At 42.4% G+C, this 25,842-nt stretch overlaps 1 protein-coding gene across 3 annotated transcripts in view; it reads right to left on the reverse strand.

The window, feature by feature from the left end:
* The window catches only part of COBLL1 (cordon-bleu WH2 repeat protein like 1), a 1,696,088-nt gene that overhangs the window by 1,088,659 nt on the left and 581,587 nt on the right, over nucleotides 1-25,842 (reverse strand). The window contains exon 1 of one of the 3 annotated variants that reach the window (XM_044074829.1): nucleotides 6,322-6,425. The exons of the other annotated variants lie outside the window; for them this stretch is intronic. The gene's annotated coding sequence lies outside the window, so the exon portion shown is untranslated. Of the gene's footprint in view, nucleotides 1-6,321; nucleotides 6,426-25,842 lie in introns of those variants that run through there. 3 annotated transcript variants of the gene reach the window in all.

Genomic DNA, 25,842 nt, shown 5'->3' on the forward strand with positions numbered 1-25,842 from the left:
GCCCACATCATTACTCTTACACCATTCTATCCTGCCCACATCATCACTCTCTTACACCATTCTATCCTTGCCCACATCATTACTCTCTTACACCATTCTATCCTGAATACAACAGAAACAGGCCTCATCTGTTCAAAAATGCAGCAAATCCAAGTTCTCGGATGTTGTGACATGAGCATTGCTGTTTAAACACAGCCAACAATTCCATATCCCAAATTCACAAATGGACAATGTAACACCTTCATCATCAGCATCATACTACAACTAATAAGTACCTATTGTCTGATGGCTAATGAAAGTTAATGATCTAGTATCAACTGCTTGTGCTCCCAAGTACAAATAAAAAAAAGTTATGCGAGTTTTACTATAGGGGGTAGGGCAAATTGGTAATTTGCTATTTCACTCTTACCCCGTGATACTCTGTACTCTCTCCCTCAAACAAATGTGCTCCTTCCAAGGGTTACCCAGAAAACTGGTCTGGATTAGCACCCCATTCAAAGTCACAAAGTCATGTCAATGGATTCCAGAAAAATCTAACTTGGTCAACAAAATACATAATCTACTTGCATCTTTATAGTTTTATTGGCAGGAAGCAAGTTGCAAGCCAATTTAAATTTTTAGCTTACTAAAGGCTTAGGGCTATAGAAAAAAGGGGTCAAAAAAGGAAAAAGGTTTATAGAGAGCTGGAACAAGGGCAGGTATAGTGGGATATGCAAGCAGTGTTTTAATCAGGCAACATGGCAGGCTCAGAAAGAGGACAATGTGATATACAACAGGACAAGGAAGTATTTTACTTAGTTGAACCAATAATGAGAAAGACCAGACAGTGACAGCATAAATCCACCGTCCACGATTACCAGCATGGAAGAGAAAGACATTGCTACTCTGGTTCTGAGCTTTCAGCGGATGATAAAAGGCAAAACATGGACCATATGCTTGTAGTTTGAAAGAAAATAGTTCTAACCAATACACTGAACTCAAGAAAAACATTACTAAAAATCTTAGATAAAAATGCTTTAGTACTGTTAAAAAAAGCTCCCACAGAATAGTCAAATTCCTTCTTGCATCAGTCCCTATTCTTATACAATGCTACAAGCTGTGAAGTCTGAAAACCAAGCCAGGCCAACTATTTTGCACATCTTTATTCTTGTTATAATGCTCAAACCAGTACTAGAATAAGGTTTTCAATACACAGCGATTTTGTCTAATAGAATAACTCAAGACAATGGACACTGAAAATGAAAAGTGCGATTAGTTAATCCCCCATTCACAGAATAAAAGCTTGGAAGGGCAATTAAAGAGACTTGTGCTCAAAAGTGTATAGCGTGAGTAACAGAAATACGTTGTTCTTCTTCACTTCTCTCTCCCAATCTCTCTCTCTCCCTCTCTGATGACTTGATTCCCTAAAACAAAGCAAATACAACAAATACTATTATCTTCTTTCTTCCGTGGGTCTCGTTTGCAAATGAGAGTACAGAGTGAGTGAGGAAGCTAAAAGACATGAATAACACTGAACAGCATCCCCATCCCCACCCAAAGGCCTTCTGTACACCGTTCAGGAGCAGGTCAGGGTTAGGCCATGGCCACATCAAGAACAGGCAAGTTTGGCATAACAGAGTCGTTACTGTTTTTTTGCACAACAAGAGGATGATGCAACCATTAGCTTTACACAACCTCAGCTCACGCTGCAGCTTAAAAACTTCCTGACTTTGGTTTTCTGTAACTATGACAGCAGAACAACACCAACACATCATTATCACCACACAACTGTCCGTTAGCAGAGGTGTACGAAATGCAAAACTTGTACTAACCACAGCCTTTGCAAAATTGAAAGGGGAAAAATTCATTAAATAAGAACATCAGAGCTGCAGCATATGACTCAGCTACAAAACAGAGTAGTCCACAGTCCATAGGCAATCACAAACTGAACAAGTGCAGCAGGCTTCATTCTGCTCCATAAGAAAAGTGTAACAGTTTTGCAAGCTTAGCATGGGAGAAAAGGTGGGCTAAGGACTTCTTCCTCAGTGATTTAATGAGAGGGGATGGAATGTAGCAGTCTCCAAATCACCTAAAAGGCAATCAGTGATGCAGCAAGACATCCACTACGGAGCTCAGATGTTCTAGAAAGTCTGCAGTAACTCCTGATGGGCAATCAGTATCTCCAAGGAAACCTGCAGCCACTAAGCAACTGAGGATACTGGCATTCAGGAGGCTAGCATACCTTGTTCTGTAGGCCACATTTGTGTGCATTTAACAGAAGGAAAAACAGCAAACATGCAATAACCATGTACAGCCCCTCAGCAGATTTTTTTTATTTCCTGGGCAGACATTTGATGCAGTGTGTGTGCTGGATGTAAAGTGGCCAGAGTGAAAACTTTCTAGATGTCCTCAGCAATATATATGGAACAGTGTACTGGGTGATGCACAGGTTTGACCCAGGAAAGCCAAAGTAAACGTACTGCTCTTCAGACGCAAGTTTTAAACTGCTTCATGCAATGCAACCTAAAATATTTATGAAATTAATTATTATAACGGTCTCATCAAATCCTAATAAATACCCACATAAACTACGTGCACATTACGATTTAATGCTAGCACAATTAACTATTTTTTTAAGCAAACCTAGCTCACCATTATAAATTAAATTTCCTTAATGTCGTTAGTCTGTGGGAATTTTGAGTAATCCTTGTAGAATATAAACAGAACACATCTGCCAGAGATATCACTACAGCAGGATAGATGCCACTCGGCTGCTCCAGCCCAACATAGTGTCTTCACACATGCAAGCAAGATCTTTAAGCCTACGCGCAAAACATTTGAAATTTCAGTAAAAATGTGCCCACACAGTCTCTTCTAATGCTCCTGTCTATTCCCCAATTCCCAATAGTAGTACTGAATATATTTGTTGCAAAAGCTCTACATTTATTACAAATTTTTTTAAAACGAAAACAAAAGTTAATAAAACTTAAAAAGAAAAATAAAGTTAATAAATGTGATGAACTTTTCTGACACAGTCCTTTAGCTTAATACACATTTATGCTTAAGTAGTTAAGACAAGCTAAAGACAACAGCACTTCTCCAAGGAGAGATCTGTCTAGGGTAGTACTGAAGTTGCAGAGAGTTTTGCATGCATGGTCCGGTATAAAACATGGGCTCCTCAAAAACCCTCTCCTACTTTACACAGCTACGCATGAAAATCTAATTTTTCACAATAAAGTAATTTAGGCAATTCAAGGGAGATACACAAGAGATTATGGCTCACACTGGGTATGCAAACAAATGGATGTCAGCAAATGCAAACCATTTAATGTTTACACAGTTTTGGCATTTCAATTAACTTATATATTCTCAGCCGTTTTATCAACATTACTTTGCAATTATCTGCAGGCAATTTATCTTGACTTCTAAAACCAGTATAAAAATCAAAGGTATTTTCCTTTGCTGAACGGTAAGGAATTTTTGTATTGCTAGATTTTTAAACAGTCATTATTTTAATAGCAAGAAAGTACAGGTTTAGTTTAGAAAATCTTTGGTTCACACAACTGCACTACCTGCAATATGTATTTATATTTAAATGCAATAGTGAAAAATCACAACGCTTTAAGCAAAACTAAAACATTTTTGACCCCCCATGCCATACAGAGGCTTCACCCCCATAATGTGAGAGCACCCCCACATAAGGGGTGCAAATGGAGGAGGACACAGAGCCCTCACTGGAAAGAGCTGTTTCTGTTCCATCTACTAAAAATGTATTGCATTCACAGCTACAAGTTTCAGTTTTGACATCTCCTTTCTATTAAGGAAAGGGGATTTAAGGGCTACAGTTGTAATATTACTTTTAAGTAAATTCATAGACTACTATGCAAGCTTAGTGAAAACATTTCCTTGACTGGCTGAAAGAATCTGTCTTAAATCTTTATCATAAAGCTTTGGAATGGGGTCTTGGCCCTAGAGTTCATAAAATGGATGCCCAAGCTTAAGTGGGCCATATGTCTAAATTATACATCGGTCCACAAACTGACCATAACAGTCAATGCATGTGCATATCTGTATGGGGAAAACAGGTAGGATGTGGAGACAGAAACCAGATGCTTAAAACATATGGATGAAATTCCAGGTATGACAAAACTTCGCTACAGTAAAATCACAGCAGAAAAACATTATTTGTGTACAAGAATTTTTACAACAGATAAGAAATGTGCAATGAAGCAGGGGAATATATAGCCACGGATACTTTCTCATAGAGGGTAGACAATACAAACTTCAGTAAGAGGAAGAACACAGATTACAGAAAGTTAAAACAAGTGAAGGCACTACATAACCTGGAGAAGGACAGTTACATCACAAGGGTGGGAGGTTGGCATAATGGTTCAGGTGATTATCTTGCAGACATAAAGGTGCAGGGATTGATTCTCACGTGGGATAATTGGCTAGGCTTAAAATGGCCTACAAGGCAGTTAGCCTAGTACTAACCCATGAACCCTCTGTATAAACATGTCCTAGTCCCACATGATTAAGAAAAAGAGTGACAAACATGGGGCAAATGAAGATGTGGTAGGGGAAAGGAAGGACACAACAGAACGAGAAGTTATTCAGGAATGATTTAAAGCAAACAGCTATAACCTGTACACTAGGAGACGGCTGTAAAGAAACATTCAGCATCTCCAGGACATGGTAAGCCACTGACATTCTACATGGCCTCTCTCAGACTGTAAAGAAAAAGCAAAGCATAACTTACCGAAAGAAAAAAAAAAAAAAAAAAAAAACTGATTTTTTTTTTTTTTTTTTATCTCAAGAGAGCGAGACCTACACAGCTTCAATTCAACTTTAGAAAAAAAAAAGTGAAAGCTGACCAAGGTACCAGTCATCCTGATGAAAAAGTGAATACCACAAACATAGAAAAAGTAAGCTACAGAAAGTGGATTAGAAGTAAGCTAAATAACACAGACAGAAAAAGGAAGGTAGACTGGATTCTAAGAAGTCTCCCTTTGAAGTTTTATTATGTGACATCAGCAAGTGGCCACAGGTTCATAGGTTAGAACTAGGCTAACTGCCCTTGTGAGCCATTTCAAGCCTAGCCAATTATCCCACGTGAGAATCAAACCCTGCACCTTGCGTCTGTAAGGTAAACACCTTAACCATTAAGCCATCCTCCCACACCCACAGAACTATTTACCTCCCTCTGTGTCAAAGGCATGGAAAAGCAATGTTTGTCAGAGCCTTACAAGGCCAGTACAGGTAGTCAGGAATTTCCACATGGCGTGTTTACTATCACTACAGTCAACCAAGGTGACAGGAGTGGGCACACAACACATCCTAGAGGTAACATGCAGCAAAGGAACACCACCAGACTCCAAACAACTCTTAGCAGGGAAGTCAACCTTCCAAATGCTGGCCTTTCTAAGGAAATAATTTATCATTCAAAACGGCAGGTAAAAAAACCTAAAAATCATATTTTACTTCTGGGTCACCAAAAAAAAAAAAAAACATGGTCTTACTTTACTTAAATCTCAGTTAACTTTTGTTCTAGGTTTCAAGCCATGAGAGCTAGAAAAATACACGTGACTGCTTAACACACAGGTACTGGACAGTTTTACACCACGTTTTTACTTCTAAGTATGCTAAATTTTGACACAACACTAGAGGATTATTGTTTCTCAATACTAAGAAACGGAAATAGTGCAGAAATATTTAGCACACTGGAAACAAACAAACTTTTCCCCAAGGGAAAACATGAGCTTAGAAAACAAAGCCCTATCCACACGGCAAAACAAGTTAAAACATGCACCACCCAACCTTTTTTTGAGAACACACAAACAATTAATTTAAACACATTAACGGCATTCTAATGCAGTTTTAGTTAGAACACATTTTTTTCCATATATACTTTACTGAAAGGCTCAAAATGTTTACAAAAGACACTATGCAAACTTACAGCACTAGTACACACACCGGACAACTCTTTTCTGAATCAATCACAATTAAACATTTTCAGGTGCAGAAAAGAACAGGAGCAGTGTGCTCACGTTTCCAGTACAAGCACCCAAGTTATATACACAACACATTTCTTAAATCAGTTACATCTTACACATGCAGAACAGAGCTAAAATGAAAGTTAACACGGATCATCTGCCATGCCTTTTACACTTGCCATACATTTTCACACAGAATCCAACCTTATCTTACTTAAGGTTCCCAGCTGTAAACAGCTTCCAGCTTCAGTGGTGCAGTTTGCTAACTTTCAACCTGTTGTCTAGTAACAAGCAAGCAATAAAAATGTTGAATTTCATTCTAAACATTCCTGAAATAACTTGATTTTACCTTTGAATCTCAGTGAAACTTCCTTTTCATGGTTTGGAATGCCTCACAAGTTACACTAACAGAAGCAGCTATCAGAAGAAATGCATGCACTGCACAGCTACCTCCAAGCCCCGCCTTATTAGTGACATTATAACCAATAATCCCTAGAGCCACACCCCATGACCTACACTGCACACCTCTTCAGATCTGTGTGGCAATGATTACTCCTGACATTTCTGCTTTAGCCAACAGACAAGTGAACACTAATCAGCTTTGTTCCCTTTTTACTGTAGACTGAAAGGCTCAGACACTACTTACGCTCAGGCAAAAATCTGATCTATATAGCAATTAGACACAGCATTGTTTGCCACACAAACACTTACTATACACCACTGAAGAAATAAGTATTTCTGTGACAATACTTCTTAAAGGACCCCCCCCCCCCCCACTCCCAGTGCCTCACCCAAAGCATGAAGCAATGATAAGTCTGACATTTTTTGTTAGGGCGCCGTAATTACAAACCCTAAAGAGGAGATGATGTGAAAGGTAAAAATAAAGTAACTAGTCCAAAGTGCAGAACAGCAACATAACTTCTATCAAAACTTCAATTCAACAAAAGGTCATAATTATTTTTACTGTTCTGCAGTTAACTGGCCTTTTGTGCTGAGATAGCATCTTAAATAAAAGGGCTTTTTGTTTTATCAGTGTCCAATCATACCTTTCAACTGTCCAGATTTTTGCAAATGTCCAGATTAATGTCCTATATGTTTGATCTGTCCTCATAAAATTTGTAGCTTTTTGGCAAATCATTGAGGAATGAAGTCACCAAACAATGACACACATTTGAATTTCAGACTTTATATCCCCCAGAAAAATGCATACCTTGTTATTTTATCAATTTTCTAGCTTTATCATCATCATCATCATCATCTTTCGGCTTTCCCAAGACCAATATTTTAAATGTATCCCAATTGTTGGGCCTTTGTCCCCCCCAACTATTTTCGTTTTTTCCAGACTTCCTGCCCTAAGAGGTTGAGAGGTAATATCCAGTATTTTACAAAATAATTTATTTCCAGATAATGTTTGTTATGTGAGTGAACCATGCTGACAAAAAAAGTCAGAAGAAAGAACTTTATTCACTTGAACTGCTACAAGAGAACAGGTACAAATACTCACCCAACAAACACACACATGGCACGCTGATATAATAATACATTTCTGTAAAAATATCAGTATATCTAGTTGCTTTGTCTCAGTTTTATCATATCCCCATCATTTTGCATTTCTTATTATCTTGGCCAAGCTGACTGCAGCACTCAAACCTGCAACAAGATCACTTATGAGGTTTCTTTAATGGTGCAGGACAGCAATCACCAGAAGATGGCATGCAGCCCCACCATTTATGTCTGCCAGGTCATGGTGAAGGAGAACACACTAGTGCGGGGGGGAAAGGGGGTATGTTGTGAGGTATGAAAGGGCAGCTAGCTATGACAGAGTAGAGAACTCTATCTCCAGAGAAAGACAGTAGAGGAAAAAGACGAAAACAGGCAGTGTGGCACTTTATTTGTAGTAAGAGATCATCCACAGTCAGGACATTACAAATGTTGGTGTGGTTCTACCTGCATATCTTTATGCTACTATTATCTTATCCAAATTTATGTGTCAGTTTAATGTGAAGGTTGCAGAAAATGTCTTGAAGCAAACAGATAAATAAATAGCTAAAGAGATAACAGAGATTGCTGGTGTATTTACTCACTCGAGTCATTGACACCAATCTGTAATATCTTGCTGAAAGCAGAGTCTCACTGACTCTTGAAACATCAGGGAATACCACAGTAACCACTCTCAAAGCATGCTCTCCTGCAAACTAATTAGATGTAATTGCATAAAGTCTGGGCCAATACTCTCAGGGAACGGCAATGGTAACACTCACTGGGGTCCGAAGAGTAGCCCGCATGTCACAATGATGTTACACAGCCAAAGGGAAAAGAATATAGTCAGTGTCTCACTGAATGGTTGTGGGGAAGGGACATGCTGATGCCAAAAGCACCCTGTGGTTAAAACTAGGGTTGTTGCAGGAGCAGGAGGAGGTAACGGGAGGTGGTATGTTGAGAAAATGGAAGCATCCAGAATTAGATGGCCCTATGTCAGTCACCCACAGGTGGGAGCAATTGACCATGGCATGCTAAAATATCCTTCTACCTATTATGATGGTACCCATGTCTCACAGCCCACAATAGGGAATAAGCTCATGGCAACAGGTAAGAACCAACATTTCTGTCCAAAAAGATATACATGCATACAGTGCGGATTTATTATTTTTGTTGTTTATTTCTTGATTAACCACACTGATGCACTGACTCGTAGAAGGTACTCTCTCCAGCCCTAATCCAGCTATAAAACAAAAGTAGAATGCAGAACTACAGCAGAAGAATACATTGTTGTCAGGAAACAGGCAGTAATTCAGTCGAGGTACAACAAATTAATGCAAAACAATAATATTAATGCAAAACAGTGAATATTCAAAACATAACTACCAGGTTTGAATGAGCCATGTCAAATACGTGTAATAATGCAAACAAGTGCTACACAAGGCATGCTCAGGAGGGGTCTCAACAACATCTGCATTTGGCTTTTTCCTGTAGTCGGGACTTCAGTTATGACATAATGTAGGAAAAAGATGGATGCTTCTGATTTTGTATACATGCCTAGTTCTAGAATCAAAAAACACTGCAGAAAAAAGGTTTTGCTACCACTGGAAAGTTTGCAATTGGTGGTGGTCAGAAAAACAGCTAAGAGGTTAAAGAATAAACAGCTTTTTTAAGGGTTGTAAAACACAGGTCACTTGCGAGCGTGGATCAGTGGTCAAGAAAAAGGACTTGATAAACAGTAGAGCTGAACAGGAAAGAAAAGTGCTGTAGAATGTGCACCGAATAGGTTGTGATGACTGGTGACAAAAAACATGAAGCAGTAGTGCCAGCTTAACACGTCTTGAAGAAACCTGATGTGTTAAACAAGATGAGGCACCATTGTTTACAGGGATGAACACTGAAGTTAAAGGTTGCTCTGCTCTGGGGGTTGTTAAGAGGTTTAACAAGGCCCACAAATCCCTTTAGCTGTGGCCTTAAACCTATTTGAAGGTAGACAAAGTGATAGGTGAAGACCAGTGAGCATCAAGTCATTTCCCTGGTAGCGGAAACAAGCAGCAGACGCCAATTAATTCTTTGCTCGTGCTGCCTGGTGATCATTATCCTCCTCACCGGCCAATCGGCACGTTTGCTCATCCTCATCGGGACAAGAGTTGGCTGGAAGAGGCCATCATTAAGGCAGTTATCAGGGGTGCTTTTTACAATTAAACTCCACCCCTCTATACGCACCAAGAAACAGCCCTTGGGTGGGATGTGCAATGTGTGTCAGCGATGCACCACCCCTCCTCACTTCCATGGGAGGCTGAGGGCAAAAGGATGCTTCACCCACCCACAGAAAATATCTTGTGGCATATTTCTCTGCCTCCACTACGGAAATCCAATTAATGCTCATGTGCCCCAGGGCACACGTACTTCCCTTACATGCCCAAACCCTCTTCCTGTGCCATCAAGTGCCAGATCTACTGATTCAACCCAGGTCACCTGAGCCATACACAGAGTTCTATCCCTCTACACAGCCAGTGCAGACTGGTAACTGCAACTGACGTTTGAAAGGAAAAAAGTGACTTTACATCCAAGCAGTTAGAGTTGACATCTGGTGTGTGTGTGTGTGTGTGTGTGTGTGTGTGTGTGTGTGTGTGTGTGTGTGTGTGTGTGTGTACAGCAAATAACATCGCCTTAGACTTATTTTAAAAAATAGTGACTATGAATCTGGTGTGTGTGTGTGTGTGTGTGTGTGTGTGTGTGTGTGTGTGTGTGTGTGTGTGTGTGTGTGTGTGTGTGTGTGTGTGTGTGCAGCAAATAACATTGCCTTAGACTTTAAAAAAACAGTGACTATGAATGTGCATCTGGTGTGTGTGTGTGTGTGTGTGTGTGTGTGTGTGTGTGTGTGTGTGTGTGTGTGTGTGTGTATACAGCAAATAACATCGCCTCGGACTTATTTCGAAAAAACAGTGACTATGAATGTGCATCTGGTGTGTGTGTGTGTGTGTGTGTATGTACAGCAAATAACCGCCTCAGACTTTGAAAAAACGGTGACTATGAATGTGCATCTGGCGTGTGCACAGCAAATAACATCGTCTTAGACTTCGAAAAAACAGTGACCATGAATGTGCATCTGGTGTGTGTGTGTGTACAGCAAATAACACCACCTTAGACTTATTTCGAAGAAACAGTGACTATGAATGTGCATCTGTTGTGTGCACAGCAAATAACATTGTCTTAGACTTCGAAAAAACAGTGACTACGAATGTGCATCTGGTGTGTGTGTGCGTGTGTGTGTGTGTGTACAGCAAATAACATCACCTTAAACTTCGAAAAAACAGTGACTACGAATGTGCATCTGGTGTGTCTGTGATACAGGAAATAACATCACCTTAGACTTCAAAAAAACAGTGACGACGAATGTGCATCTGGTGTGTGTGTGTGTAAATAACATCGCTTTAGACTTTGAAAAACAGTGACTATGAATGTGCATCTGGTGTGTGTGTTTGTGTGTGTGTGTGTGTTTGTATATAGCAAATAACATTGTCTTAGGCTTTAAAAAACAGTGACTACGAATGTGCATCTGGTGTGTGTGTGTGTACAGCAAACATCTCTTTAGATTTTGAAAAATCAGCGAGTACAAATGTGCAGAAAAACAGTTGTGCACAGTACAAAGATTGCATAAGACAGGTGCTGGGGATTGCTGAGGACACATAAAAGTACATTTCCAAAATGTGGATAAAAAAGAAGAGGACAGCCAATACAGACCTATGTACTGTACTGCAGACAGCTGGAGTGCACAGTTAGCCAAATTAGGGACATAATAAAAATGTTTTCAGTCAATTAGATTAGCAAATAACTTGAACTCTGTCCCAAAACAAGAGCTAGTAGTTTGAGTTATCAGCTTAATAAAAAGTTTTAAGTTTTATAAGGTTTACAGTTTATTTAGCACTTCTGCAGTTTCTTGCTGCTGTACACTTATTTCCTGGTTTAATTTTTCATTCTATGAGTGCCTTTATTTTAAATGTTTTTGGAGTTCAGGCACTTAGCTTGCCAAACACTACTTTTATTTGTAGACAGCACTTGTGAGGCTCCTTCAGAAGGAATGTAAGGGGGCACACAGTGAACCATTTGACTTACGTTAACGACTAATGCTCTGTGAGATCCCCGGTGATTCACACTCTTACACATAGAATTTTCAAAGGTAACATGACAGCCTCACACTGACCACCCTACTTCTGTGGTCAGATTAGAACCTAGTGTTCATCAGTTAGGCCCATTGGTCAGCAGATGCTCCTTCAGGTGGGTATCATTCATTGTTTCCAGTAGTTGGGGTAATGTGACATAAGTGACATGGGGCAATGTTGTTATCCACTGGTTTGGGTGGCTTAGGGACCAGACATAACAAAGTGTATTTCTGCAATTCTACAAAAGGCCTTGATGAAACAGAAGAAATGATGACATGCTATATGGAATTGGCAAAGAATATTTTGTGAACTCTTAAAATCTTGGTTAGAAGTCCATCCAAGCCACATCTGCAGTCAGGCAGAAACATTTTTCATCAGCTGTGACCTTTTTACTTATAGTTTTAAGATACTTTTAATGGCTTATACTAAGATGCTGTGAAGACTAGCATTATGTATTTTATTTCATTTGTTAAACAGGAAAGAGCAGTGACTCACATGGGTCTTTTCAGACTCACATGGGAAGCACTTTCTGGTTAAGTGAAACAGTAGGCAATCACAGGCTGACGGACTACGGCTCTGGACTACAAGAAGCAGCTCAATAAACGCTTGTAGCTGTAATGTTCTGCAGCTCAATAAACGCTCGTAGCTGTAATGTTCTGCAGCTCAATAAACGCTCGTAGCTGTAATGTTCTGCACTAACAGCCAGATCGTGAATTAGAGTAACTGAGTATGGGTCAAGAAACAACACTTAATTACTTCTAAGACACAGTAAGAACCCCATTCTGTTCTCCTGGTTCAGAACACCCCCACTGCAATAATGTGGTAGTTGTTTGCCTAACTCTCCTTGTCCCTTCCTTAGCCCCAAAACAGATTCAGAAATTCCTTCTATTATTTAAACTGTCTGCACCTCACAGAGTCAACACAAACTGCACTGACAAGTGCTTAAAGTAAAGCTGTGTCACACTTGCCAAAATTGTAGATGCTTGAGTAGGTCAGTTTTACAGTAAAGATCCTTGAGTCTTTCTGCCATGTAGAAGCCCACAACCAGCCCAATTTCTGGGGCTATTTTACCATCCCAAGCAATCTTCAGGTCTTTCTAGACACTGAGCAGCAGTCTGATGTCTGAGGACAGCACAAACCTTCCATATGTCCAAAGACTTTTTTGACAGGGATAGGTGTGGGTAGCAGCTATGTGTAATAAGTAAAAATATGGGATGATGGTGGATAAGAACTACCCAACTGAAACTTTTCCCACCTCCCTCCCCCTGGTATGGGACAGAGGCCAAGACAGGGCAGCAGCCAGAGGAGCAGGATGTTGGGGATTTGTACTACAACACTGCTCTACTCAATCATCTACACTTATGGTAAGCATGACACAAGTGTGCTCTGTTCCTTGTAGTCAATGTTGCAGCACTAATCCTTTGGAGGGCCCTCAAAGCTGCTAGTTGGGGGGGCTGTCTGTTGTCCCTTGGGAATGCAGGATTTGTAAGCCAGCAGTTGCAAACCCTACCCTAGCTCTGGAGGTAGTGGCTAAATGATCATATTTAGTAAAAGTGTGGACAGATGTCCATGTGACAGCTTCCACAATAGCCTGTGTAGGAACACGTTTAAGAAAGCTAGTGGTGGCTGCACTGTGTCTAGCGGGATGGGCCTTGACCTGAGTTTGTACTGGCTTACCATTATGGCATAACAGAAAGTGACAGAGTTGGCTATCTTTTTACAGACAGCTTGTTTGGACCTAGTCTGCCTTCTTTTCATTCTCCAGTCTATTAGGGATTTTAGTCCTGTCCACATAATACCTGATATGTTGGTGTACATCCAGGGAGTGCAGAATTCACTTGGCTTTATTCTGTGGGTTAGGGAAGAACTCTGGCAAATGCATAACTTGATTTAAGGAGAGCTCTGACACTACTCTGGGCATGAAGGAGAGGTTAATTCGAAGTGGTTACCCTGTCCGTATAGAATACAGTGATAGATTCCTTGCACATCAGGGCTTGTAGCTATGAGACTTGCCTCGCTTAAGTGATGGCTAAGAGTAGGGTGGTCTTCTAAGGCAACTTTAGAGGAGCAGAAGGTGCTGGCTCAAAGTAAGTTTCTCTAAGGTATTGTTTAAATCCCAGGTAGAAACAGGGTTTCTCCTGGAGGGCCTAAGATGTATGATCCCTTTAAGAAAAAAATGTATGTAGGGATGAGAATAGATGGGTGAGGGACCAGGTAAGGCAAGCACAGATAGCCAAAGTATGTACCCTAATAATGGAAAAAAACAGTCCGTGGTAAAATAATCTTGACAGGTATTCTAAGACTAGGTCTATGTTTGCCAGTGAAGGCTTAATGTCTGTTCTTGCACAAAAGAGAAAATCTTATTTATTTGCATAACTATGATTTTCTGGTACTGAGTTTTCTTGCCTCTCTCTAGATTGATAACACGTCTGCAGAGTAGTTTGCATTATTTGGGGTTCAGAAACAATACTCCAAGCTTTTAGTTTTAGGGTGCTCAGGTGAGAATGAATGGCAGACCCTTTTAGCTGGGTGAGTAGATCCATCACTTGTGGGAGAATGTAATATCTCCCCTCACTGAGGTTCAAGAGGAGGAAGACCCAATGCTGCCTTGTCCAGAAGGGAGCTATGAGTATAACGCTTGGCCTGCTGGACTTCACGTTTATCAGTAGCCTGGGAACCAGGGAAAAAGGTGGGAAAATACAGAGAAAAAAGTCTGTACATTTGAAGGAAAAGACATCTGCACTCCATGTCCCTGCCTGTTGGGTCCTTGAGCAGAACCTTTGAAGCTGTCTGCTTTGATGAGATGCAAAAGGGTCTATACCAGATCATCTCCATTGATGGAGAAGGTCCAGGAAGGTTTCCTTTTTAGAATTCATTTGTTGAGGTCCAAAATGTCCCTGCTCAAAGAATCTGCTAAGGTGTTGATCTGGCCTACAATGTAGGATACTATCAGTGGAATTGTAATTTTTGTGCCCAGGATATAGGATGCTATCAGTGTGAATTGTAATTGTTGTGCCCGGGATGTAGGATACTATCAGCGTGAACTGAAATTGTTGTGCCCAGGATGTAGGATGCTATCAGTGTCGATTGTAATTGTTGTGCCCGGGATGTAGGATGGTATCAGTGTCGATTGTAATCATTATACCTGAGATGTAGGATGCTATCAGTGCCAACTCTAATTGTTGTGACCAGGATATAGGATACTATCAGTGCCAATTGCAATTGTTGTGCCCGGGATGTAAGATGCTGTCAGTGTCGATTGTAATTGTTGTGCCAGGGATGTAGGATGCTGTCAGTGCCAATTGCAATTGTTGTGCCCGGGATGTAGGATGCTGTCAGTGTCGATTGTAATTGTTGTGCCAGGGATGTAGGATGCTGTCAGTGCCAATTGTCATTGTTGTGCCCGAGATGTAGGATGCTGTCAGTGTCGATTGTAATTGTTGTGCAATGGATGTAGGATGCTATCAGTGTCGATTGTAATTGTTATGCCCGGGATGTAGGATGCTGTCAGTGCCAGTTGTAATTGTTGTGCCCGGGATGTGGGATGCTATCAGTGTCGATTGTAATTGTTGTGCCAGGGATGTAGGATGCTGTCAGTGTCGATTGTAATTTTTGTGCCCGGGATGTAGGATGCTGTCAGTGTCAATTGTAATTGTTGTGCCCGGGATGTAGGATGCTGTCAATGTCGATTGTAATTGTTGTGCCCGGGATGTAGGGTGCTATCAGTGCCAATTGTAATTGTTCTGCCCAGGATGTAGGATGCTGTCAGTGTCGATTGTAATTGTTGTGCCCGGGATGTAGGATACTATCAGTGACAAATGTAATTGTTGTGCCTGGGATGTAGGATGCTATCGGTGCCAATTATAATTGTTGTGCCCAGGATGTAGGATGCTATCAGTTTCATTTGTAATTGTTGTGCCCGGGATGTAGGACGCTGTCAGTGTCGATTGCAATTGCTGCACCCGGGATGTAGGATGCTATCAGTGCCAATTGTAATTGTGCCCGGGATGTAGGATGCTATCAGTGCCAATAATAATTGTTGTGCCCGGGATGTAGGATGCTATCAGTGTCGATTGTAATTGTTGTGCCCGGGATGTAGGATGCTGTTAGTGTCGATTGCAATTGCTGCACCCGGGATGTAGGATGCTATCAGTGCCAATTGTAACTGCACCCGGGATGTAGGATGCTATCAGTGCCAATAATAATTGTTGTGCCCGGGATGTAGGATGCTATCAGTGTCGATTGTAATTGTTGTGCCCGGGATGTAGGATTCTATCAGTGTCGATTGTAATTGTGTGCCCGGGATGTAGGGTGCTATCAGTGTCGATTGTAATTGTTGTGCCCAGGATGTAGGATGCTGTCAATGTCGATTGTAACTGTTGTGCCCGGGATGTAGGATGCTGTCAGTGCCAATTGTAACTGTTGTGCCTGGGATGTAGAGTGCTATCAGTGCCAATTGTAACTGTTTTGCCAGGGATGTAGGATGCTGTCAGTTCCAATTGCAATTGTTGTGCCTGGGATGTAGGATGCTATCAGTGTCGGTTGTAATTGTTGTGCTTGGGATGTAGGATGCTATCAGTGTCGGTTGTAATTGTTGTGCCCAGGATGTAGGATGCTGTCAGTGTCGATTGTAATTGTTGTGCCCGGGATGTAGGATGCTGTCAGTGCCGATTGTAATTGTTGTGCCCAGGATGTAGGATGCTATCAGTGTCAATTGTAATTGTTGTGCCTAGGATGTAGGATGCTGTCAGTGTCAATTGTAATTGTTGTGCCTGGGATGTAATATTCTATCAGTGTTTACTGTACCTGTTGTGCCCAGGATGTAGGATGCTATCAGTGTCAATTGTAATTGTTCTGCCTGGGATGAAGGATGCTATCAGTGCCAGTTGTAATTGTTGTGCCCAGGATGTAGGATGCTGTCATTGTCGATTTTAATTGCTGTGCCCGGATGTAGGATGCTATCACTGTCAATTGCAATTGTTGTGCCGAGGATGTAGGATCCTATCAGTGTCGATTGTAATTGTTGGCCTGGGATGTAGGATGCTATCAGTGCCAATTGTAATTGTTGTGCCCAGGATGTAGGATGCTGTCAGTGTCGATTTTAATTGTTGTGCCCGGGATGTAGGATGCTATCAGTGCCAATTGTAATTGTTGTGCCCGGGATGGAGGATGCTGTCAGTGTTGATTTTAATTCTTGTGCCCAGGATGTAGGATGCTATCAGTGCCAATTGTAATTGTTGTGCCCGGGATGGAGGATGCTGTCAGTGCCAGTTGTAATTGTTGTGCCCTGGATGTAGGATGCTATCAGTGTCAATCCTCCAAAGGCAGACGTCCTGTCTGGTGGACCCCAGCCATAAACAAACTATACAATAGAAGGAGGAAGCTACTAAATGATAGAGCAAAATCCCAAAAAGGGAAGGCATCACTGATCAGTATTAGCAAAAAACTACGGGCACACATAAAATTGTCCAAGGCCAGCTTCGAGAGAAAAATTGCACAGGACACTAAGGATAATCACAAGGCTTTCTTTAGTTATGTTAGGAACCTGGGTGGTAATTCCCAGATATGTTCAGAATTAGTCCAAAATGACAAAAAATACACCGAACCCACAGACATTGCCAACATCCTAGCTGACAGGTTCAGCGCAAACTTCCCCCCTCCCCACCAAAAGCGCTAATATCTATCCCTGCAGAGTGCTGCCCCTGACATCTCAGATGCTCAGGTAAGAGCCGCCCTCTCCAAAGCAAAAACACAGCATCAATGGGACCAGATGGTGTCCCGGCTCGTCCTACATGAACTCCAAGAAGAGCTAAACCCAAACATAAAACTACTGTTCAATCTCAGCCTTACTACAGGATATGTGGTCAAAGAGTGGCGTACAGCAACAGTGGTCCCTCTCCATAAAGGTGGTGCCTCAATGGATCCTGGAAACTATCGCCCCATAAGCCTGACTAGCTTGGTCTGCAAAGCTATGGAAAGGATCATCATGGACCTCATAAATAAAGATATTGGGGACCTACAAACACTGGATCCTACCCAGTTCGGTTTTGTTAAGGGCAGATCCTGCCTCTTAAACCTGGTTGATTTCTTTGAAACAGTCACCAAGGCCATTGACGAGGGGAAGGTGGTCCACACAGCCTACCTGGACCTCGCAAAAGCTTCGATACAATACCCCACTCGGGCATTATAGATAAGCTCACCAGCTTAAATATAAACCCCTATGCCACTAGATGGATTGCAAACTGGCTCAAGGACAGAACCCACATGGTTAGAATTGCTGGAGCCATGTCAGACTCCAAACCAGTTACAAGTGGTGTCCCACAAGGCTCAGTCCTGGGACCTCTCTTGTTCGGTATATATTTCTCGGAGGTACAGGCCAACACGGAAGGACTGTGGCTGACCAAGTTCACAGATGACTGCAAACTGGGCCATAATCGACTCTCCAGCCGACACAAGCATCCTCCAAAAGGGCCTCATAGAAACAGACAACTGGTGCCAGAGCCATGGCCTCAAGCTAAATGCCAAAAAGTGTATAGTCATCCCTTTGGCAAAACAAAGTGCCCACAAATTACCATATAGGTGGTAATCCATTAAGTACAGAAGAAGTAATTAGGGACCTGGGGACCCAAGTTGATAGCAATCTCTCATTTGACAACCACGTGGCCAAAGTGGTTAGAAAAACATTTTATATAGCCCACCTAATCATGAAGGGATTCACATCTAATCAGGGGAGGTCATCGTGCCTCTTTACTCATCCCTCATCAGGCCCATAATTGAGTACAATGCCCCTTTTGGGATGTACCTTACCAGACACCTGCAGCAACTGGAAAGACCTCAAAAATACCTCACCAAGAGGATCAAAGGGCTCAAACAGATGCCATATGCTGTCCGGTTAAAGAAACTCCAGCTCTACTCAGTGGCATACCGCCTGTTCAGAGGCGATCTGTGCCTGACATATAAAGCCATGTCCAACCCGGAATTAATGGACATGCTGCACCTCAGAAAATCCAAATCTCATCGAGCCACGCCTTGAGACTTGAACCTCAGCACTGAAATAAATAGGACATGCTGGAGGGACAGATTCATAACCCAGAGGCTCCCTTCACTCTGGAATAAAATCCCAGTCCAAGTTAGGCAGAGTCCCTCATTGACTCTCTTCAAGAGGAATCTTGATGAGTGGATGGGAGATCATAGGTTTACCCCGGGTATCACTTCTGTGTCACTGTTAGACAGAGGCACAGTATACTAACCTCGAAAAAGGGCATAGCAAAATAAATTTAAAATGGGTGGCGAAAGCCAAACACATTCTGGCTAGGCTTATAAATGCCCTAGGGCAGATAGCCTAGTATGAACCTATGAACTGTAATTGTTGTGCCCAGGGTGTAGGATGCTATCAGTGTCGATTGTAATTGTTGTGACTGGAATGTAGGATGCTATCAGTGCCAATTGTAATTGTTGTGCCCGGGATGTAGGATGCTATCAGTGTTGATTGCAATTGCTGTGCCCGGGATGTAGGGTGTTGTCAGTGTTGATTGTAATTATTGTGCCCGGGATGTAGGATGCTATCAGTGCTGACTGTAATTGTTGTGCAGAGGATGTAGGATGCTATCAGTGTGAATTGTAATTGTGCCCAGGATGTAGGATGCTGTCAGTGCCAACTGTCATTGTTGTGTCCGGGGTGTAGGATGCTATCAGTGCCAATTGTAGTTGTTGTGCCTGGGATGTAGGATGCTGTCAGTGTCGATTGTAATTGTTGTGCACGGTATGTAGGATGCTGCCAGTGCTGTTTGTAATTGTTGAGCACAGGATGTAGGATGCTGTCAGTGTCGACTGTAATTGTTGTGCACAGTATATAGGATGCTGTCAGTGCCGTTTGTAATTGTTGAGCACGGGATGTAGGATGCTGTCAATGTCGATTGTATTTGTTGTGCCCAGGATGTAGGATGATGCCAGTGTGAACTGTAATTGTTGTGCCCAGGATGTAGGATGCTGTCAGTGTCGATTGTAATTGTTGTGCACGGGATGTAGGATGCTGTCAATGTCGACTGTAATTGTTGTGCCCGGGATGTAGATTGCTACCAATGTAAATTGTAATTGTTGTGCCGGGCATGTAGGATGCTATCAGTGTCGATTGTAATTGTTGTGCCCGGGATGTAGGATGCTGTCAGTGCCATTTGTAATTGTTGTGCCCGGGATGTAGGGTGCTGTCAATGTCAATTGTAATTGTTGTGAGCGGGATGTAGGATGCTATCAGTGTCGGTTGTAATTGTTGTGCCCAGGATGTAAGATGCTGTCAGTGTCAACTTTAATTGTTGTGCCTGGGATGTAGGGTGCTATCAGTGCCAATTGTAATTGTTGTGCCCGGAATGTAGGATGCTGTCAGTGCCAACTGCAATTGTTGTGCCTGGGATGTAGGATGCTATCAGTGTCAGTTGTAATTGTTGTGCACGGGATGAAGGATGCTATCAGTGTCAGTTGTAGTTGTGCCCAGGATGTAGGATGCTGTCAATGTCAATTGTAATTGTTATGCCTGGGATGTAGGATGCTGTCAGTGCCAATTGTAATTGTTGTGCCCAGGATGCAGGATGCTATCAGTACAAATTGTAATTGTTGTGCCCAGGATGTAGGATGCTGTCTGTGTGAATTGTAACTGTTGTCCTCATGATGTAAGATGCTATCAGTGTTGATTGTACTTGTGCCCAGGATGTAGGATGCTGTCAGTGTCGGCTGTAATTGTTGTGCCCGGGATGTAGGATGCTATCAGTGTCGATTGTAATTGTTGTGTCTGGGATGTAGGATGATATCAGGGCCAATTGTAATTGTTGTGCCCAGGATGTAGGATGCTGTCAGTATCGATTTTAATTGTGCCCAGGATATAGGATGCTATCAGTGTCAATTGCAATTGTTGTGCCCAGAATGTAGGATGCTATCAGTGCCAATAGTAATTGTTGTGCCCTGGATGTAGGATGCTATCAGTGTTGATTGTAATTCTAGTGCTCAGGATGTAGGATGCTGTCAGTGTCGATTGTAATTGTTGTGCCCAGGATGTAGCATGCTGTCAGTGTCGATTTTAATTGTTGTGCCCGGGATGTAGGATGCTATCAGTGCCAATTGTAATTGTTGTGATCCGGATGTAGGATGCTATCAGTGTTGGTTGTAATTCTAGTGCTCAGGATGTAGGATGCTGTCAGTGTCGATTGTAATTGTTGTGCCCAGGATGTAGGATGCTGTCAGTGCCAATTGTAACTGTTGTGCCCAGGATGTAGGATGCTGTCAGTGTGAAATGTAACTGGTGTGCCTGGCATGTAAGATGCTATCAGTGCCAATTGTAATTTTTGCGCCCAGGATGTAGGATGCTATCAGTATTGATTGTAATTGCTGTGCCTGGGATGTAGGGTGTTGCCAGTGTCAATTGTAATTGTTGTGCCTGGGCTGTAGGATGCTATCAGTGCCGATTGTAAGTGTTGTGCCCAGGATGTAGGATGCTATCAGTGTGAATTGTAATTGTTGTGCCCAGGATGTGGGATGCTATCAGTGTCGATTGCAATTGTTGTGCCCGGGATGTAGGATGCTATCAGTGCCAATTGTAGTTGTTGTGCCCGGGGTGTAGGATGCTATCAGTGCCAATTGTAATTGTTGTGCCCCAGATGTAGGATGCTATCAGTGTTGTTTGTAATTGTGCCCGGGATGTAGGGTGCTACGAGTGCCAATTGTAATTTTTGTGCCCGGGATGTAGGATGCTGTCAGTGCCAACTGTAGTTGTTGTGCCCGGGATATAGGATGCTATCAGTGTTGGTTGTAATTGTTGTGCCCAGGATGTAGGATGCTGTCAGTGTCGATGTAATTGTTGCTCCCGGGATGTAGGATGCTATCAGTGTTGGTTGTAATTCTGGTGCCCAGGATGTAGGATGCTATCAGTGTGAATTGTAACTGCTGTGCCCAGGATGTAAGATGCTATCAGTGTTGATTGTAATTATTGTGCCTGGGATGTACAATGCTATCAGTGTCAATTGTAATTGTTGTGCCCAGGATGTAGGATGCTGTCAGTGTCGATTTTAATTGTTGTGCCCGGGATGTAGGATGTTATCAGTGTCGATTGTAATTGTTGTGCCCAGGATGTAGGATGCTGTCAGTGTCGATTGTAATTGTTGTGGCCAGGATGTAGGATGCTGTCAGTGTCGATTGTAATTGTTGTGGCCAGGATGTAGGATGCTATCAGTGTCGATTGTAATTGTTGCGGCCAGGATGTAGGATGCTATCAGTGTCGATTGTAACTGCTGTGCCTGGGATGTAGGATGTTATCAGTGTCGATTGTAATTGTTGTGCCCAGGATGTAGGATGCTGTCAGTGTCGATTGTAATTGTTGTGGCCAGGATGTAGGATGCTGTCAGTGTCGATTGTAATTGTTGTGGCCAGGATGTAGGATGCTATCAGTGTCGATTGTAATTGTTGTGCCTGGGATGTAGGATGGTATCAGTGCCAATTGAAATTGTTGTGCCCAGGATGTAGCATGCTGTCAGTGTTTTTTTTAATTGTTGTGCCCGGGATGTAGGATGCTATCAGTGTCGATTTTAATTGTTGTGCCCGGGATGTAGGATGCTATCAGTGCCAATTGTAATTGTTGTGATCCGGATGTAGGATGCTATCAGTGTTGGTTGTAATTCTAGTGCTCAGTATGTAGGATGCTGTCAGTGTCAATTGTAATTGTTGTGCCCGGGATGTAGGATGCTGTCAGTGCCAATTGTAATTGTTGTGCCCAGGATGTAGGATGCTGTCAGTGTGAAGTGTAATTGTTGTGCCCGGGATGTAATATGCTATCAGTGTCGATTGTAATTGTGCCTGGGATGTAGGATGCTATCAGTGTCGATTGCAATTGTTGTGCCCGGGATGTAGATGCTATCAGTGTCGATTGTATTTGTTATGCCTGGGATGTAGGATGCTATAAGTGCCAATTGTAATTGTTGTGCCCAGGATGTAGGATGCTGTCAGTGTCAATTTTAATTGTTGTGCCTGGGATGTAGGATGCTATCATGGTCGATAGTAATTGTTATGCCTGGGATGTAGGATGCTATTAGTGTCAATTGTAATTGTTGTGCCCAGGATGTAGGATGCTGTCAGTGTCGATTTTAATTGTTGTGCCTGGGATGTAGGATGCTATCAGTGTCGACTGTAATTGTTGTGCCTGGGATGTAGGATGCTATAAGTGTTAATTGTAATTGTTGTGCCCAGGATGTAGGATGCTGTCACTGTCGATTGTAATTGTTGTGCCCGGGATGTAGGATGCTGTCAGTGCCAATTGTAATTGTTGTGCCCAGGATGTAGGATGCTGTCAGTGTGAAATGTAATTGTTGTGCCCGGGATGTAATATGCTATCAGTATCGGTTGTGATTGTTGTGCCTGGGATGTAGGATGCTATCAGTGCCAATTGTAATTGTGCCTGGTATGTAGGATGCTGTCAGTGAAAATTGTAATTGTTGTGCCTGGGATGTAGGATGCTATCAGTGCCAATTGTAATTGTGCCTGGTATGTAGGATGCTGTCAGTGAAAATTTTATTTGTTGTGCCCGGGATGTAGGATGCTATCAGTGTCGGTTGTAATTGTTGTGCCCAGGCTGTAGAATGCTGTCATTGTCGATTGTAACTGTTGTGCCCAGGATGTAGGATGCTGTCAGTGCCAATTGTAATTGTTGTGCCCAGGATGTAGGATACTATCAGTGTCGGTTGTAATTGTTGTGCCCAGGATGTAGAATGCTGTCATTGTCGATTGTAACTGTTGTGCCCAGGATGTAGGATGCTGTCAGTGCCAATTGTAATTGTTGTGCCCAGGATGTAGGATGCTGTCAGTGTCGATTGTAATTGTTGTGCCCAGGATGTAGGATGCTGTCAGTGTGAATTGTAACTGCAGTGCCCGGGATGTAATATACTATCAGTGTCGATTGTAATTGGTGTGCCCGGGATATAGGATGCTATCAGTTTTGATTGTAATTGTTGTGCCCAGAATGTAGGATGCTGTCAGTGTCGATTTTAATTGTTGTGCCCAGGATGTAGGATGCTATCACTGTGAATTGTAATTGATGTACCTGGGATGTAGGATTCTGTCAGTGCCCATTGTAATTGTTGTACCCAGGATGTAGGATGCTATTAATGTGAATTGTAATTGATGTGCCCGGGATGTAGGATGCTATCAGTGCCAATTGTAATTGTTGTGGCCAGGATGTAGGATGCTATCAGTGCCAATTGTAATTGTTGTGGCCAGGATGTAGGATGCTGTCAGTGCCAATTGTAAGTGTTGTGCCCGGGATGTGGGATGCTATCAGTGTCAATTGTAATTGCTGTGCCCAGGATGTAGGATGCTATCAGTGCCAATTGTAATTGTTGTGGCCAGGATGTAGGATGCTATCAGTGCCAATTGTAATTGTTGTGCCTGGGATGTAGGGTGCTATCAGTCCCAATTGTAATTGTTGTGCCTGGGATGTAGGATGATATCAGTGTCGACTGTAATTGTTGTTCACGGGATGCAGGGTGCTGTCAGTGCCAATTGTAATTGTTGTACCTGGGATATAGGATGCTGTCAGTGTTGATTGTTGTGCCGAGGATGTAGGATGCTGGCAGTGTGAATTGTAATTGTTGTGCCCGGGAAGTAAGATGCTATCAGTGTCGATTGTAATTGTGCCCGGGATGCAGAATGCTATGTGCCCGGGATGTAGGATGCTATCAGTGTCAATTGTAATTGTTGTGCCTGGGATGTAGGATGCTATCAGTGCCAATTGTAATTGTTGTGCCCAGGATGTAGGATGCTGTCCATGTTGATTTTAATTGTTGCGCCCGGGATGTAGGATGCTATCAGTGTCGATTGTAACTGCTGTGCCTGGGATGTAGGATGTTATCAGCGTCGATTGTAATTGTTGTGCCTGGGATGTAGGATGCTATCAGTGCCAATTTTAATTGTTCTGCCCGGGATGTAGGATGCTATCAGTGTCAATTGTAATTATTGTGCCCGGGATGTAGGATGCTATCAGTGCCGATTGTAATTGTTGTGCTCAGGATGTAGGATGCAATCAGTGTGATATGTAATTGTTGTGCCTAGGATGTAGGGTGCTATCAGTGGCAAGTGTAATTGTTGTGCCCGGGAAGTAGGATGCTATCAGTGTCAATTGTAGTTGTTGTGCCCGAGGTGTAGGATGCTATCAGTGCCAATTGTAATTGTTGTGCCCAGGATGTAGGATGCTATCAGTGCCGATTGTAATTGTTGTGCCAAGAGCCAAACATTTACTGCTAGAATGCACTGGGGTAGGAATCCCTTTGCTTGTTTAAGTACCAAATAACTGTGGTGCTGTCTGTTCAACTTTGCAGTGCTCCTGGGGATAGGATGCTTTAAAAAGCTTTCCTCACTAGAAAAACTGCCTGCAAATCATTCTGTTTTATGTGAAGTTTTCAATGCTCTGGAATTCAGTTACCTTGCACCTTCACGGGTCTTAACTGGGCTCCCCAGGATACATTGGAACTGCCTGTGGGGATGGTCTTGTCTGGTAGAGGATAACCTGTGTCTGGATTTAGCTTGATGGTGTCTTTCCTCCAAAGGTAGAATAGGCAGCAGGATTTCCAGGGACTGAGTGTGTTACTCCCAAGTGTTTTTCAGGAACCAGTGAAGTTTCCATATGTGTAGTTTTGCCAAGGGGAATCATAAGGTTGCATGATGTCATGAATCCCAAGGTCCTTACATAATACATTGCAGTGACTGTCTTCTTTGGCAGTAAGTGTAGTCGACATACTGTCAGAAAGAACACCTTGTCTTGAGGTAAGAAGACTTTCTGTTGTACAGAGTTTATCATTGTACCTAAAAAGAGAATTCATGTCTGGGGCTGAAGTTGGGACTTGCAGACATTCAGGGTGAGCCCTGCCCTCTGAAAGCAGTCCACTTTCACCTGTAAGGCTGTTTGAAGTTCCAAGATGTTTTTTTACCCTGCATGAGACAATCATTTGTGTAGGGGTAAATGTGCACAAATAGCATTCTGCAATGTGCTATAACTAGAGTTAGATATTTGGTGAAAACTCTGCATGCAGTGAATAAACCAAATGGTAAAGCATAGAGCTGGTAGTGCAGACCTGCTGCTATGAAGTGAAGGTATATCCTGTGTTCTTTGAACATGAAGATAGGCATCCTTCAGATCTGCTGTAAACATGCATGCTTCTTTGAAAGGTCTAACATTGGCTTCCAGGTTCCTT

This window comes from Protopterus annectens, chromosome 6.part0 (assembly GCF_019279795.1).
Source record: "Protopterus annectens isolate FY-2018-M chromosome 6.part0, PAN1.0, whole genome shotgun sequence".
NCBI classification, from domain to species: Eukaryota; Metazoa; Chordata; order Ceratodontiformes; family Protopteridae; genus Protopterus; species Protopterus annectens.